Source organism: Aythya ferina (assembly GCF_964211825.1).
Source record: "Aythya ferina genome assembly, chromosome: 7".
Taxonomy (NCBI): Eukaryota; Metazoa; Chordata; class Aves; order Anseriformes; family Anatidae; genus Aythya; species Aythya ferina.
In genome coordinates, this window is record NC_140302.1 from 22,311,143 (window position 1) to 22,326,383 (window position 15,241).

Sequence of the window (15,241 nt, forward strand, 5' to 3'; positions counted from 1 at the left end):
GACATTCAGAAAGACATACATTAAAACATTCAGAATGAAAATTTTCTGAGGTAGGAAATTCTAATTATAATTTATTTAAACAGTAACTCGCTGATACTCAGTTTTTATTTCATGTTGACATTTTAGTTTTCATTCTTATGAAGTCCTGGATGTGCTAAAATGAACATAAAGCATTCGCACACTGGATATGGTTTCTAAACTTTCTTTTCACTGCTTATTTTAGGTCCTAACTTTTGAGGTTGTCATTTAAGTGAATGCATGAAGGTCTCCTCGGGGTTTTTGTCTTGTTTAAATAAATTGAATTGGATTGATTTAGTGCTCCTATTACAATTTGTTAAACTTACTCAGGCTGTTGGGAGACATAATGTCACTGGGTTTTATTACGAATTACAAAGGAAAAAAAAGGTAACTGCTCAGCAGGTTGTTTTAACAGTAATTCATCACTGTATAACAGGCACAAAATGCTCTTTTCCTAGCAGAATTTTTGATCCTGTTTAATTATGTATCACTTTCATGTTGTTTCAGAAAACAAATCAAGTAAGTAAAATAATTTTAAAAGCTTTTTAACAGTACTTTTTAAGTCAGGAGTGTCCACTGAATAATTACAATAAGCATCACTGATACTTGTTTGAAATTCTAGTATTTCAAAGCTTCTGAAGTATTTCATAGTCAAGTAGAAGAAGCAAGTAATATGAATTTCTTATGTTCAAATGCAAAATCATCTAGAACCAGGAATGCTAGCCCTCCGATAAAGTGGGAGATATTATGGTGGAAGTCAGTGACTTAGAAAATGATTTGAAGTCAGGGCAGAAAACTGGTAGAAGATCATAGCAATGCTGGAATTAAAGGGCTAGAGTGACTAAAGACAAAAGCAGAAGGATACCAAAAAGGTGGAATGATTAATACTGCCTTTGTATGAACAGGACAGTAACTGTTCTTGGAATTCTGTGTTCCAATTCTGTGTTCTCTTTTGGAAGCCGTAATTCATGGAAGATGCTTAAGTATTAGAGAGCTTCAGAGACAACCAACAATTGTGGTGAGAAGATTGGAAAGGAAGGACTTTAAAGTCTTTCTTTCAAGTCTTATTGGATTTGAAGGAAATCCTCCAGCCTGTGTAATACAAAACAATCTGGTTATAATAATCATTTCTAAACTAAATAATTACACTGAAACAAGTGGGGAAAGAATCTCTCGTTGATATTTTAGTTTGAATTCCACACCCAAATAACATTAAGAATCTGAACCAGAAGAGACATATCCAAAGTTTCACAAGAAATATTTAAGGGAGTAAGAAAATGAAATTCCAGCTTGATGGCCAATAAGATGATATTTGCCTCCAATTGCTCAATTCTTTCTAACATGTTTACTCTGAGGAAGACTTACAGTTGTGAGCTATTCCTGAGGTAATAGTGATACCAAAAGGGTTTAGAGATCATAATTCAGAGCCGGAAATATAAGACCTAACAAAGCAATGCTGTAACAGACAAGGTTCCATGGTATACAAACAGGAAAATACTGAGTAAACTAAATGATTCTCTATTAATGATTATATATTATAAATAATTATAAATAATTATAAATAATTATAAATAATTCTCCATTAATGAGACAATTATAGCTATGCCCTCCATGCTTTAAAATACATGCTGAAAAATTTCAATATGTTTCCCCAGGAGCCACAACAATGATTCAAGGTCAGAAGACCTGATTTGGAATGAAAGACAGGAAGTTCTGTCTTAGTTATTTTATTTGATGGGGGGGGGGGAGGGGGAAGGGAAACAATTTAATATATCTATTGGTATTCCCACGAAGAGATAATTACTGATAGTAAAGAGCCCTTAAATATATCTGATAAAAATATAAAAATGACCTGATAGCTGGACTCTGAAACCAAACAAATTCAGATTAGGTATCTAATGTATACTTTATCCGGGAAATTTGGAAGAGCAAAACAGAGGGTGTACTTTTCACTGCTTCAAATACTTAAATCCACAGCGTGTTTGTGTGTGTGTGTGTGTGTGTGTGTGTGTCTGGCTGTTTGGTTTTGGTGTTTTTGGCTGGCTTTTTTTTTTTTTATAATTTTAATTTTTATTATTACATTAAAAAAAAAACAAAAAACAAAACAAAAAAAAAAAAAAAAAAAACAAAAAAAACCTTACAGGGTTGATACCAGTATTCTATTGTGAAACTATAGGCATATTTGTTGTGACGTGCATCACAACAAATGACAGTAATCCTTCTTTCTTACCATTAGGTTCCACAAATGATTTATTTTTTACTATGTGACTTGTGATAGCATCAAGAGAAGGCAAACTTTAATTTTGGGTATTATCCTGTTAAACATTAGACATGTGCATACTAAAAAATTGCTTCTGTTCTAGAGACTTGTCAATCTTTGCTTCAGTTAAATATTGTAACACTCTCGGTATGTTTGAAAGGGTATCAACCTATTTATCTGTGGATAATAAAGGGAAGAGTTTGGTCATCTGTAGCTACAGTTCTACCAGGAAGGAATAGTGTTTGCAGGAATGTATATTCTCATTAGAGCACAAGAGTCAGGGACTGCACTGTTTCTTTCTGTGCTCAGGTTCATTCTATAGTGATCTCACTGAGTAGTCTGGTAGATATAATTCTTCTTTGAGCTACTTAAACAGCACAAGATTTTAAAACTTGTAAGTGATCAGATTTGCTTACTCTGTCTGCAGAGGGAAAATAGATAAAATATCTATCTATAGATATTGTATATATATCTACATAAAGATAGATACTGTAACATTTACTAAACATATACATAGCTTACGATATTTAATTTATGGCTTAGAGTTTTCCAGTTATTCAAATCCTAGGCTGCCGATGAACAGAAGACTTGTACTGAGCTACGTGTACCTATAGTTTGAATTCATAAAATCCATCACTCATAAAGTCCATAGAAAATTGAAATAATTTTGGGGAAGTGAAAATGTGCTAAACTTCTGTGAACTCTCCCTCGCTATCCAGATCTGAGCTTACTCAATTACCGCAACATGTGAATAAAGTTCTATACTTAATTCAGGAAACTGTGACTCAGATATCAAGGACACTTAACCCATTTGCATTTTAAAACAAATAGAAAGTCATGGTTTTCATAATGTTCATACTTACACAGGTTAACTAATCATGTAAATCACACTAATGAGTCCTTGGGTGATATTTAGTAGAGTGTAAACCTGCTTAATTTGCTTTTTGCTTTCTCTAGTGAATTGAGATCTTACTTTTGCAGATCTTTAAGTATCATCTTAGTGATTTGCAAATTAAAATACTATTAAGTGGCAAAAATATTTTTTTTTCTTTCTTTATATAGTGATGTCTTAAGGATTTGGTAGCATGTAGAAAGAAATAAGATTCACCAAGGGTTCAATTCACTCCTGGAACAAAGCCAGGAATAGGATAGTGCTCCACTTAAATTCTGCTTGAGACTTATTATGACATGGCTTTATTTAAAAAAATTACAGGACTAGAATTCTTGAGGAATTATCCTCAGATGATTTCTGGTGTGCTGTGCTGATACCACTGTATTATCAGAACATCTCAGAAAATCAATTAATTTACAATCCATAGCACTCATCTGAGGAACTATTATTTTCCCAGACAGAACTGAGTGAGATTAAAAAGTTTTCCCAAGGTCATACACAAGGTTACTATCAAGGAGGGCACTAGCTAGAGACAAAAGGAAATCAGATTTTTATTCTATTCAGACTTTGTGGAATATAGGATGAAAGCAATTTAAATTTCATATGAAAAGTTATGAAAATTCATACGTGGCTAAAAGCATTATGCTTTGTTAAAATTTAAGTATTTTTCTTTGATATTGACTTTTTGAACTTGACTTATATTAAAAAAAAAAAAAAAAAAAAGTCCTATCCCCAATACGGTGAAATCAATGTTTTGCTGATTTGCTGATACAGAAGAAATGCATTTTTTGTGCCCAATCCTACTCCCCATCATTAAACTGAGTTTATGCAAAATCAAGTTTGCAGTTATTTCTGTTAAAAATAAAATAGCAATTTTTTTGTTTGTTTGTTTGTTTTTTTCAAAATTTGGATGGAATGTTTCCAGTGGAACAGTTCTTCTGTTTACTGGTCTTTGTTTCACCGTCCAGCCCCTTAACTGTTCATACTTATATTTCACTAAGGACATAGTAATATGTACATGATTTAAGTAAAAGAAGTAAAGAAAAGGCATGTGATTTTAAAAAGATAGGCCTTGCAAACTTTGCTTCACAGTTCATTTCACAGGTGTTGCACATACTCTGTTGTTTTTGGTTTACAACCTAAATTTTAAATGTCTGGAAGCTGCAACTATGGGTGACGTTACTGCTCTAGTATAGAAGTTGTGTTGCATTTCATTTTAATTTAGATTACCAAAGATGTATAGTCTATTATGGAAAAGTATATTCTTCATACAGTTAGGTCATTTCCAGCTGTCCTTTATGTACTAGGCTGCCACATTCCTATCAGTGCAAGAGGTCTACATTTACAACCTGGGGCATATTTTCTTTATCATTAGAGTAATGCATGTATGCTATGTAATTATTTCAGTCTAGCCCTCTGGGGATTTTTAACACTTTAGACAGAAAAATCTTACAATGGTTAAGATAGTAACAAGGGATAGTTTGACTGTTAGGTAACAAATCCTTAAAGAGTTCTGACAATGTTAATCTTAGCAACATTGGATTTCTATGCTAATGAAACACTAGAAGGAGGTTTAAAAAAAAAAAAACTCTGGATCTTTTTCTCACCTTGTGCTTGGATTTCTTTTTCAGAATCCAAGTGTAATTCCATTAGTTTAGTTCAAGAATTTTGCAGGCCCTTGTTGTAGATCTTGCAGGTCTTTCTTTTTCATTTTGGATCCCGTCATTTTTTCTTTTCAAAGTCCACATGGTTATCAGTATAAAACAGATATGTTTGGTAACTACAACTGGAATCTGGAATGCATTTACATTATGCAGTGCAATATAGTCATAATATATGCTTTTTCACATATAATACTGGATATTTATGAAGCATCAATAAACTGAAAGATCAGAAGTATAATAGGAAAAGTGATATATAAATGCCTTCTGTTTTTACATGTCTATATATATACTTTGTAAAATTTTCTTAATTTTGTACTCATTGAAAACTTATTTTTACAATTGTTCTGCAAATTTCACTTTACTGCCTTGATTTATAATACATTTATTTCTATTTTTAGCTATGAAAGTTCAGTTAAATAGAGATTAAGTGTGAAGGTAGTCATAGGTAGTAAAGTTTTGCATATATTTTGTATTGCTTTTCTGCAACAAAATGTGGTCTGGCAAAGTTCTATAAAATACAACAGTAACTGACAAGGAGATTTAGAATCTCCTCATTCTTTTATACATGCAAAATTGTATATTGTTTCCCCTGAATCTCAGAAATAAAGCTGAAGTTTCTGCTCCCATACAGTTGCAGTCACAAGGAAGGAAGATGCTGTTGTTCTCAAAGCTTCAAGGAATACAGAAGCCAAAGTAAGCTGCAATCTGAATGTAACTTTAGGCTTTAAAATTAAGACACCCAAGAGACCTGAAAATGAATTTTTGAATCCTGAAGCAAGAGACGATTTTGGTAATTACTAGAAATACAGATATTTCAGATATTTCACTAGTCTATCATTTAGCGCCAACATACATGTTATACACATACAGTATGTCAATATGGGCTTACTACTCAATACTTGTATAGTTAAAATATTCAAATCCGTTTAAGTGGGTAAATGTTACTATTATTCACACGATAAAAGTTTTGATGTTCAGCAAGGAAAAAGTATTAAAAAAACATGCAAGTTCATATGACCATACAGGTTGGGGATAGGGGATGGGGGCGGGGTTGGAGGAGAGGGGGAGTATGCTGAGGTAGTTGTCCACTATCTATCAGCTTTGGAAGATTATGGAAATCAAGGAAGGTTCCCCATGACTAGGAAAAAAAAAAGGCAAGTGTCACACACACCCTTATAAGGTGAAAGAACAGGAGATGGGGAATTACATTCTCTTTTCAGACCACAGGGGAATTTTGAACAGGTCCTCCTGCAAGACATTTCAAGCACGTGAAGGACGGAAAAGTGACAGTGAATGTTCAGCATGGATTTCTCAAGGACAAATCCTGTCTAACCAACCTGATTGCCTTTTACAATGGATGACTGGCTTTGTGGATGAAGGAAGAACATTAGATTCATTTATCTTGACTTTTTCAAGCCTTATGATACAGTCTCTTGTAGGATCCTTCTAGATAGAGGGAGTTACAGGCTCACCAGTTGGACTAAAACTTATGGTTGTGAAATCCCCATTTTTGGAGATACTCAGAACTCAACCAGATAAATGCGAACCATACACACTATTTATAATTCTGTGGTTATTTATTGCATTTGATATCCTTCTACTTCCTCTTTTGGTTGACTATTTTTCGTAATTCAATAGAATAAATACTAATATTAACTACTGAAAACTTTTTAGACTTTAGATTATTGGAATTATTTCACTGAATATACTGTTGCAGGTAACTAATTTTCTAAAGTATAGTGAAACCGGGTGCTTGAAATATAGATCTCAGAAAATAAATTGTCAGAAAAAGGTTCCTATCACAAAAAAATGAAATAAGATAAATATGACTGTTCACACCTTTTCTTGATAAAAATGTGGGCTAGGTTCTCACCTCAGCTTGTTATAGTCAAATCCGTTATTTTTTTGACTTTTCTAATTTGCTCTTCTTAATGTGTAGTCTGCTAACAATATACCATATAAAAATTGTAGTCAGCTTTATGGAAATAGCAAAACCTAACTGATCTTGACACATCTAGCATATGTTCTTAGGGATACAGTCCAACAACCACAGATATTAAGTGAAATTTCTACCAAATTCAGTGGCTGTTATAGCCCTCCTGGTAAAAGATAATGCATGTAACAAAACATTGGATTTAAATAATTTACTATATAAAATACAGCCTTGTGTGATTCACAAAAATACCAGAAAAATTCAGATTTCTCTTTAACAGCAGGTACTGGAGTGGCTGAAACTCTTAAGATGTTTTTCATCATTTGATCAATAAATCCTTACCTTCTTTTGAAAAGCGTGTTATTGTGTGCTTGAGTTGACATACAGTTTCACCCTCAGAAAGACAGAGAAGAAAAGAGCAGGGATTACTAAATTTGAAGAGGGCTCCTTCTCCTGCATTTTTTTTTTCTCAATGATGTTATTTTGGATTTATATATCTGTGACCCAACTAGTCAAATACTTGACTGTACTTACAGAGCAGAGTGAAATTCTCAACAGCAAATTGATGTGGCTTTTCTTCAGAAGCTGCTTTAAAGTTCTAGGTAAGAATAACTCATGCTTATTTTACAGTTCTTGAAAGAGAATATAGTTCTAATTTATACCTTAAGTAAAGACACAAATACATATTTGTTATATGATAACCTTCTTATTTTAGATGTAGATGTCAATGGTAAATTAATATTGTTTGGAGAAAAATGACTCAAAGATTTAAATGGAATAATTTTAGAAGACAGTGTCATAAGTCTCTCTTCATTTGAAAATTGAATGGGATTCTTGTTTAATTTTGTAAATTCATCCTGCTTTGTTAAACACAGCTAAATCCTGTTGCCATAACAATCCACTCTCCACAGAATGAAACTCTCTTACATTCCTGATGAATTTATTCATTTAAAACTCATTTTCTCCATCCTGATATGTTTCAGTTTTTATAAAATAAACAAGAATAAAAAAAAAGGTTTTAGTAAACAAATGTGGACAGTAAGTCTGTCTTAATTTTGATTAAATGATTACATACATGTAAATCAGCAAAATTTGCTTTAGTGTTTTTTGGGAAAAGATAGGAGTAAGGAACTTAAGAAAAAAATAAATAGGAAATACAGTGAAAGTCAAATTAAGAAATTAAGGATGAAAAAATGAATGCAAGATAAAAATACCAAGAAATAAGTAGTTAGAAAGATATCATGATGAATGAAAGTAGGAAAGGAAAACAAAGGAAGGGACATTTCATTAGGCAAAAATATGCAATGTGATTTGATAGGAAAAGCTGTGTGCAGACTATACCTGGGCAAGGAAAGCAATTAATCCTTTCATATTTGTTACATTGCCATAGCTAGCAGAGTACTACCAGCATAACACAGATCTACTGTTACACAATAGCATGTTTTAATAGCCTTTTTTCTTTTATACTCAGTGCAGAGCACAATTTGTAAAAGTCTAACTGAGCTGTGGTTGGTGTAAATGTCATTGCAAAACTGATATGAGAGGAACTTTACTTCTTGTTTTCTTATTAACTAGCTCCTAGCGAGCTTGATTCCACTAGTATGCTTTCTAAGTAACAGCAACTTGTGTGCCAAATGTGCCTGAAGTCTCCTGTGGTTATGTGAAAACCTTCAAATGTCTACTTCAAGAAACGTGTGGAAAAATCTATTTCATTACATCTATTACAGTAAAGCTATGTTGCATATCTTGTGCTTGTATTTTGCTATATAACTTTTTTTTCTTTTCACTGATTTCTTTGTGGGTGTACCACTGACTGACAAGTCTGTAATTGCCTAGATCCTCTCTCTTTTCCTCTCTCCTCTCCTCACCCATCCTCAAATATAGGTCTCTTATTTGCTATACACTTACTGTTAAGCACCACACTCATCTGATAGAATAGGTAAAAATTCTAGTATGACGAATATTTGTTCTCCACCACCATTCAAATGGATGAACTGAGCCTACTTTTGCTTTTATGTTAAATAAGAGCATCTCTTTTCATGTCCTTATTCCTACTATCCATCTTTTTTATTTTTATTTGGCTATCAGGCTTATCAGTCTTACTGGAAATAAATGTAAGGAATTTTAATTCTAGGGCCCTGCTATCCCAAATGTCAAGGGTTTTATTAATCTGCACTCTTTTCATCTTCCATAGAAATCCTTTTTTATTTCCTTGTGTTTTTAGGCTACCAGATGAACAAATTCATAATGATGAACCTTAACTTTTGATGCAAAGTCAAATTCAGTGTGACTGCCAACAGCTCTCATTTTTTTGTGTATATTTTTTGAATTACATGGTACAGTTATTTTATTTATTCATTTATTTAAGAGCTGAAGCTTTATAACATTTATTTGATAGTTGAAGGTTTCTTTTTCAGTTTTCACATGCAACTTCTCTACATTTAAACTTGAGCTTTTCATTTCAGAAGAGCCCACTAATTAATTCCACGAATTTCTTAAACTTGCTCCTTCAAAAAATACACAGAATATAGTTATGGAGCTAGTATCAGTTTATGACTTTAAAGCAAGCTCTTAAGAATGTTTCAGCACCTTTTCAGATGGTAAAGTGGTCCTATGTGACACTTCACAGGACAGAAGAGAACTGTATAACGTAAGCTGCTGCTATTTCTAGATGGTAAATTGTAGCCTCACTACATGTGCAGTTTGTGTGGAGAGCTCTGTGCAGTCTCAGCAGCTGAGGTTGCCTGTACCATCTCCATACAGGCATACCAGATCTTCAGCAGCAGGGTAGCAAAAGTCTACCTACTTTTAGACATTAAAGTGAGACCACCACCAGAATGAGATCCTTGTTGATGCTTGCCAGGTGTTTATGCTTGCTTATGCATCTCATGCATAAGCAGACTCAGACCTATAAGCCTTCTATCTCTCTTTCCAACTACAGAGGAAAACTATGGGTGCTAGCTTTCTAGTACTGATATATCAGATAAATCCTCAAATAACTAGAAAAAAAAATAATTATTTATATTCTTTCTTTCCTACATTCTTTCCATTTTCTATAGATGAGCTGCTTTCTTCCTGGAGGACTGATCATAGAGATTATGAATATTATAATCACTGAGTAAACTCTAGTGTTTATATAGACATAAATCTCAAACCATTTGCATAATGTAAAAATATAGTTAATGCTTTGTTTACATTACACCAGGGCATAACCCATAATGAAATTACATGGGAGCTTCAGAGTAATATAGTGATGGAATGATTGTAATTTTTCTTCAGATCATCTGTGCTATATCTAAATTTTATTTGACTCATTTATTTCTATTCAATCAAAAAGCTACTCATCCTGCCCGTATCTGTTATTTGTATCTCAAAATAAATGGGATATACAGGATCCACATCAAAATTTAAGCTTTTTCTTTTTCTAAACAGAATGTCTTTAAATATATTTACATCAAATATTCAAAGGGTATTCCCTTAAAACTTTCCAAAGGAAACACAATGGTCTTAAACCTTTTAATGGAAATAATTAGAAAAGTGTGTTGGTTTTTTTTTTTTTTTTTTGGTGACATTTAACTATTTTAACACAACAATGTCCATGTACAAATTACAAAATTGAATAACGTTTATAAAATTTGTCAAATAATACAGCAACCATTTTGTCATAAATTATTTGATGGATATTATTCAGCTAGATATATTTTTAGCAGATCTAGATTCTCTTAACAACTCATTTTCATCTTTGGAGAGTGGCTGATTTTAGAGAATAAACTTTGTACCTTGAGATAAGCCTGATTCCCCCTCCCCCCCCAATATTTCTGTACTTAAACATGAGACATAAAGATTTCTTGGCACAATTCTGGATTTTGACTAACATAGAATCATAGAATTTCGAGTCCAGTCACCCCAGAATAACAGATATCTTGTAGATGCACACTGAAGTGCCATTCTCCTTTAAAATATGTAGTATAACAGAAAGCGGGATTACTTAAGAATGTTGCTATGTATCTGCTATTTCCCAGTCCACAAGATCATAACAGTCCTCATCTTATAAAAGTTCTATATGCAAGTACACGTATGTTTAAATGCAAGTGTATGACTAAAAGTGTATTTTTCATCATTTTTTCACTGTTATGTGACACCTCCATGCCACTTTGCAATTTTCAATTAAATATTCTAGGCTTTTTACTTTCCTACACTGAAAGACACAAATCAGAATCATATTCTAATGGTTTACGGGTCTTGCAATAAAGTTGTGTGTGTTATTGGGTTACTTTTTTTATGGTGTAATTAACACTTGTAGTACTGCATTTTGAAATAGTTTTTTCCAATTGAGGAGAACAGTTTACAAAGCTCCAAAGTGTGTTGTGACTTCTGTGTAGCTTTTGTAGTTTTTTTTTGTTTGCCTGTTTGTTTGTTTGTGTTGCTTCTTTTTTCTGTTTTGTTTTGTTTTTGGCTAAATATAACATAGAAACAATAGGCTTATCCTCCTGAAATGAATTTCTTTTGGTCTTACCAATGGTAACATGAAACTTTTTTGTTTATTATTGAAGATGTACTGCTTCCTCAACACCTGCTGGTCTAAATTACTTAGAGACACTGGGAGTAGACTTGCTTTCACAGGTATTTCTAACAACTAATTGCCTGTGAAAATTCATTTGGTTATTTGCAACTTGAAATGACAGGAAGTGTTATATGAGCATAAATTCCCAGCTCACCCACCTCTGGTTTTTAATTCTATTGACTTAGCTTTAGCATATAGCCTGCATTGCTGTTCCACTGACTACTCTACCAATATTCAAATAATTCAGATTTGATTTCTATATGAAATGAACTCTATACTATATTGTATGTAATACCTATGGAAAGGTATTCAATTTTATGGTGGGGAAAATTATTCTAGTTAATTGTAATGAATACCAATGGCAAGTGCTATCCTGAACTTCCATCTTTATCCCTTTGTATCAAAATCACAGTTTTGTTTCAATTGGCATAGCTTTTTTGAATTCAGTCAAATGGCTACGCCTAAGAGTACTGTTTGTGGCCATGTGTTCCATGTCATCATATTCTACCTAACAACTTTTGAACAATTAACTTATTAGCCAAGGACCTGGAGTACACAAAGACACTTTTCTCAGTCTGGTAGTGAAACAGTATAGATCTTATTCTTTTCAACCCAGAATATGTGAGAGTTAATACCACCTGAGAAAAATGTAGGAAAAAGGCAAGATAAAAGAATTAGATTATACTGCAATGTTTAAATATTGGAGGACATAAAAATAGTAGCTTATAACTGAAAAGAAGAGTCAAAATAAATGGACTAGGTTTGCTACACAATTCAAGCTTTTCCCAATACAGTATTTTAAAGAAATAACATTTGATTTAGAAGTTACAAGGATGTGAAATCACCAGTATTGTCTGTTATGTGCAAGATATACTTGGCTACAGGCTTTATACATTAAATGCTGCAAGATGTTGTACATCTTTATATTCATGGACCAATAAATGCTACAAATATAGACAAGTTAATTTTCTGCTAAGTATTCATTCCCAATTTTATCTGTGATTTAAACCAGGCATTTAAAATGACACTCCAAATGTGTTTTAAATGATACCCCAAACACTTATTTTTGTGTACTTTCTATGTTATCATTTCAATAGGTTGCCTGAATTTTGTTGTGAATTACCTATCTGCTATTCACACTGCAGTGTTTCAGTTTCATACTGGATCAATATTTTGGAGGAACTATTTTTGCCATAAAAATAAAGGCTTTCACTCCTGAAAGTGCCTTTGGATTATTTTTGTAATTACTTTGTCATTCAGTAACTTTGACTGAATTCTATAATTCACAGATTTCTACTAGCAAAACCAGTTAGTCACACAATGTGCACGATTTTAAATTCATATAAAGATGCCTCTAAAATTCATTGTTAATTGTGACTAAATATAAATATATATATTTTTCTTCAGAAGAGAGAGTATAAAACGTGCTACATCCAAGTCACTTGGTTAGTATCAAAACTGCTGTTTCCAGTAGCATTTGGCTGCTAGTGCAGACATCCATTATAGTTTACCTGCTTGTTTAGATAAGCTCAGGGCATACCATACTCTTCTCACATGACCTTTCTGTAGGAACCCAACCTGCATAAAACAGCCAGTTAGCAGCTATGGTACACTCCAGGCAATAAACTTTCCCTGAATGATCAGTAGGTCAGACCTATTGGTATGGCTGTGGTGTGTACCTGTTGTACTGTTGAAATGTAATTATCTTCAAATGTTGAAGTTTATGTTGAAATGAAATTATCTTCAAAAAGGCACTGGATTTTCATGTTACTCTCGTAGTGTTGAGTGATTATCTACTACTTCCAAATCAGAGGTGGCAAATCTACACTATTTCACTTTATAACCTTTCTTTTTTTTTTATGTCTCAAGGATTATCGAAACATCACTTATTTTACTATGTATGTATACTTACAAAAACAGATGAACTCTCAGATAATATGGTCCAACTCTACAGAGAGTGCTTTGGAGGTGAGCAACCTATTTCTGAATTTCTATTTACAGAATTCACGTATTCAGAGGAAAACCACTGAAGAGACCAGAACACTGAACTGATGTCCTGTCACTGTCCTGTCTTGCTTGCTTTGGATTTCAAACTAATCACAGCTGAGTCAAGGTCAGCAATTTCATTCTTAAGAGCAGGGGCTTATGCTGATTCTGGCAGAAGTCTAAGATCATAACAATTGAGTTCACTAGAAAGGGTTCTCACTTAGATAATCCCTTCCCTTCTCCCTCTTTTATGTACATTTATTTGTAGCTTACACTTAAGTTGTTTTCTGTTTCTTTCCCTTCTTATTGCAAAATACCTATATAATTAACAATATATCTGATTTTATATTTTCCCATCCTTTCCTTTTACCTTATCTAACGCTTTCTGTCCATCACCTGAAAATGGTATTTTTAGAAGCTTACCAGCATGCAAAGGTCTCGTATTAACTTCTTGTTAATGTTACTGATTTCTTTATTGATCTTCTATCTTCTTTGTCTGCCTTCCATTTTTAACCTATCACAAAGAATATCTATCCCTTTATTTTAGTGGTGACATAACAATGAGAAAATTTTTCTCCAAGATAATTAAAATTTATGCCAGTTTTTGCTTGGAAGTGCTTATTTGATCTGTCAGTCACCCCATCACTTTCAAACAGAGCTAGAAGTAAAAAGCTGGACTAGAAGTAATAGAATGATGATGTGTAATCTTCAGCCTTATATACTCTAGAAGCCTGTAAATACAGTGAGATTTCTTTTTATACCTTTTAACTTTTTGTTTAATATTTCATTCTACATAGATTAACTGTTTGTTATGACTATATATGTAAAACAGTACTGTCACACAAAGATAAAAAACAGACAAATTAGCTATACACAGTAAACTGGAGAAATTGCAGTCACAACTAAACACGACTTTCATTTTTTACTTGTCACAAGTAAAAGACAGCTGCAGATAGGGGAAGAAAAGTTCAGACAGAAAGACTGGCAAGCCTCAGTGTTGAGGCCTTTTCTAATTTAGTGCAGAGGTTAGTGGCAATGGCATTAGTACTGTATTATGGGGCTAGATGACAACTGAAGTGTTATTATGCATTGAAGTATATGTATTATATGTGTATATACACACAAAGTATATATATTCATGTGCTTAAAGGTTAGGTCTCGTACGTGAATCCTGTGGATTAAAGAAAAAATGAGCAGCTCATATTTCTGGATATTTTGTAAACAATGAGCAATTATCAGGAGTCACTGCTGTTAAGTGTACATTCCTGTCAGTACCCATTAGATATTTTCTGTTTTTATTATAAACTCCTGTGGATTTTTTTTTTATCCTGTGCTATCTTTAATCTTCTTTTCACCAAAGATGTTTAAATAATCTAATATAGAATATATTGAAAGTAATAGGTTGTAGCTTACTAGAGTGACTACAAAGATGGTGAGGGAAAGATGTATGAGGAGTGACTGGGGTCACTTGGTTTGGTCGGCGTAGAAAAAGAGCAGACTAAGGAGAGACCTCATAGTGGTCTGCAGCTTCCTCAAGAAGAGAGAGGAGGGGCAGGCACAGAACTCTGCTCTCTGGTGACAGAGAAAGGACCTGAGGGAATGGCATAGAGCTGGGACAGGGGAGGGTCAGGCTGGGTGTTAGGGAAAGGTTCTTCACTGAGAGGGTGGTTGGCCACTGGAACAGGCTCCCCAGGGAAGTGGTCACCACAGTCAGAATTCAGACAACATTTGGACAATGCTCTCAGACGCACAGTTTGAATTTTGAGGTAGTCTTTTGTGGAGCCAGGAGTTGGACACATTAACCCTTGTGGGTCCCTACCAACTCAGGTTATACTATGATTCTATTATTATTTTCAGGGGATTTGGCTTGGCCAAATTTTTGTCATTTCCTCCTCTCAGTTTTAGTAGAAAATGTAATCATCTT

General features: G+C 33.4%; 1 pseudogene across 4 annotated transcripts in view; it reads left to right on the forward strand.

Annotated features, from left to right (window-relative positions):
• LOC311439799 (heparan sulfate glucosamine 3-O-sulfotransferase 1 pseudogene) overlaps positions 1–15,241 on the forward strand; it is a 163,531-nt pseudogene that overhangs the window by 34,072 nt on the left and 114,218 nt on the right. For 3 of the 4 annotated variants that reach the window (XR_014698916.1, XR_014698918.1, XR_014698919.1), the window contains exons 2-4: positions 5,466–5,527; positions 7,304–7,369; positions 13,333–13,444. The product of XR_014698916.1 is annotated as a heparan sulfate glucosamine 3-O-sulfotransferase 1 pseudogene (transcript). The remainder of the gene's footprint in view (positions 1–5,465; positions 5,528–7,303; positions 7,370–13,332; positions 13,445–15,241) is intronic. The other variant, XR_014698920.1, reaches the window with a different exon arrangement.